This window comes from Arachis hypogaea, chromosome 13, assembly GCF_003086295.3.
Source record: "Arachis hypogaea cultivar Tifrunner chromosome 13, arahy.Tifrunner.gnm2.J5K5, whole genome shotgun sequence".
Lineage (NCBI taxonomy): Eukaryota > Viridiplantae > Streptophyta > Magnoliopsida > Fabales > Fabaceae > Arachis > Arachis hypogaea.
The window spans coordinates 43888128-43891250 of NC_092048.1; the positions used below are offsets into that span (position 1 = coordinate 43888128).

General features: G+C 43.2%; 1 non-coding gene across 1 annotated transcript; it reads left to right on the plus strand.

Moving 5' to 3' along the window:
- Positions 1-2625: 2625 nt before the first annotated feature.
- On the plus strand, positions 2626-2733 carry LOC112738791 (small nucleolar RNA R71). Its single transcript, XR_003169741.1, has one exon. It is a non-coding gene; the product is annotated as a small nucleolar RNA R71 (small nucleolar RNA).
- The last annotated feature ends 390 nt before the right edge of the window (positions 2734-3123 follow it).

Here is a 3123-nt window from a genome sequence, read left to right on the forward strand (position 1 = left end):
TAGAAAACGAAAAACAGAAGAAATAAGAGCAAGGAATGAATCCACCTTAGTGATGATGGCGTTTCAATGATGTTCTTGAGTTCTTCTATGTCTCTTCCTTGCCTTTGTGGCTTGATTCCTAGTGATTTTTGGGGTTTCTATCCTCAGTTGCTTCCAATAATTATGTGGAGGGAAGTGCATCTCCTGAGGTATCTCAGGGATCTCTTGATTTGCAGCCACATGTTCTACCACTGAGCTATAGATCCTTTACATAATTGTTTTACCACACCAAACTTAGAATGTTGCTCGCCCTCGAGCAAAAGAAGAAAGGATAGATGAAGAAGAAGATGTGGAAAAAAAAACTAGGATTATGAGGAGGTAAGGTAGGGATCCTGTGGGGTCCACAGATCCTGAGATGTTCCTGTGGTGTCCACAGATCCTGAGGTGTCAAGGATTTACATCCCTGCACCCATTAGGCATGCAAAATGCCCTTGCACACAACTCTGGGCGTTCAGCGCCAGGTTGGTGGCCATTTTGGGCGTTCAACGCCCCTTTACTAGCCATTTCTGGCGTTGAACGCCAGAACCATGCTTGTTCTGGCGTTCAGCGCCCATAAGATGCCCATTTTGGGCGTTCAGCTCCCCTTTACTAGCCATTTCTGGTGTTGAACGCCAGAACCATGCTTGTTCTGGCGTTCAGCGCCCATAAGATGCCCATTTTGGGCGTTCAGCGCCAGAACCATGCTCTGTTCTGGCGCTGAACGCCAGACAGATGCTCCTCCAGGGTGTGATTTTTCTTCTGCTGTTTTTGATTCCGTGTTCAATTTTTCTATTGATTTTGTGACTCCACATGATCATGGACCTATAAAGACATATAACTAAGAAAAATATAGTTAGATAAATAAAAATTGGGTTGCCTCCCAACAAGCGCTTCTTTAATGTCAATAGCTTGATAGTGGGCTCTCATGGAGCCTCACAGATGTGCAGAGCTTTGTTGAGACTCCTCAACACCAAACTTAGAGTTTGGATATGGGAGTTCAACACCAAACTTAGAGTTTGGATATGGCCTCCCAACACCAAACTTAGAGTTTGATTGTGGGGGCTCTGATTGACTCTGCTTTGAGAGAAGCTTTTTATGCTTCCTCTCCATGGAAGCAGAGAGAGATCCTTGAGTTGTAAACACAAGGTTGTCCTCATTCAATTGAAGGACTAGTTCTCCTCTGTCCACATCAATCACAGCTCTTGCTGTGGCTAGGAAAGGTCTTCCTAGGATGATGGATTCATCCTCTTCCTTTCCAGTATCCAAGACTATGAAATCAGTAGGGATGTGAAGGCCCTCAACCTTTACTAGTACATCCTCTACTTGTCCATAAGCCTGTTTTCTTGAGCTGTCTGCCATCTCTAAGGAGATTTTAGCAGCTTGCACCTCATAGATTCCCAGTTTCTCCATTATAGAGAGGGGCATGAGGTTTATCCCTGAACCAAGGTCACACAGAGCCTTAAGGATCATGGTGCCTATGGTACAAGGTATTATGAACTTTCCAGAATCCTGTCTCTTCTGAGGCAATGTCAGTTGATCCAGATCACTTAGTTCATTGATGAACAAGGGAGGTTCAACTTCCCAAGTATCAATGCCAAATAATTTGGCATTTAGCTTCATGATTGCACCAAGAAACTTGGCAGTTTGCTCTTCAGTAACATCCTCATTCTCTTCAGAAGAGGAATACTCATCAGAGCTCATGAAGGGCATAAGGAGGTTCAATGGAATCTCTATGGTCTCTAGATGAGTCTCAGATTCCTTTGGTTCCTCAGAGGGAAGCTCCTTATTGGTCACTGGACGTCCCAGGAGGTCTTCCTCCTTGGGATTCACGTCCTCCTCTCCCTCATTGGGTTCGGCCATTTTGCTTATGTCAATGGCCTTGCACTCTCCTTTTGGATTCTCTTCTGTATTGCTTGGGAGAGTACTGGGAGGGATTTCAGTGATCCTTTTTCTCAGTTGGCCCACTTGTGCTTCCAAATTTCTAATGGAAGACCTTGTTTCATTCATGAAGCTCACAGTGGCCTTGGATAGATCAGAGACTAGATTTGCTAAATTAGAAGCATTTTGTTCAGAGTTCTCTGTCTGTTGCTGAGTGGATGATGGAAAAGGTTTATTATTGTTAAACCTGTTTCTTCCACCATTATTAAAGCCTTGTTGAGGCTTTTGATCCTTCCATGAGAAATATGGATGATTTCTCCATGATGAGTTATAAGGTTCACCTAAGTAATTCACCTCTGCTATTGCAGGGTTCTCAGGATCATAAGCTTCTTCTTCATAAGAAGCCTCTTGAGTACTGTTGGATGCAGCTTGCATTCCATTCAGACTCTGAGAGATCATATTGACTTGCTGAGTCAATATTTTGTTCTGAGTCAATATGGCATTCAGAGTATCAACTTCAAGAACTCCCTTCTTCATAGGCGTCCCATTATTCACAGGATTCCTTTCAGAAGTGTACATGAACTGGTTATTAGCAACCATGTCAATGAGTTCTTGAGCTTCTGCAGGCGTTTTCTTTAGGTGAATGGATCCACCTGCAGAAGTGTCCAGTGACATTTTTGATAGCTCAGATAAACCATCATAGAATATATCCAGGATGGTCCATTCTGAAAGCATGTCAGAAGGACACTTTTTGGTCAACTGTTTGTATCTTTCCCAAGCTTCATAGAGGGATTCACCTTCTTTCTGTCTGAAGGTTTGAACATCAGCTCTAAGCTTGCTCAGCTTTTGAGGAGGAAAGTACTTGGCTAAGAAAGCCGTGACCAGCTTATCCCAAGAGTTCAGGCTGTCTTTGGGTTGAGAATCCAACCATAGTCTAGCTCTGTCTCTTACAGCAAAAGGGAAAAGCATGAGCCTGTAGACTTCAGGATCTACTCCATTAGTCTTAACAGTATCACATATCTGCAAGAATTCAGTTAAGAACTGAAAAGGATCTTCAGATGGAAGTCCATGAAACTTGCAGTTCTGCTGCATCAGAGAAACTAATTGAGGTTTCAGCTCAAAGTTGTTTGCTCCAATGGCAGGAATGGAGATGCTTCTTCCATGTAAATTGGAATTAGGTGCAGTAAAGTCACCAAGCATCTTCCTTACATTATTATTATTTTCGGC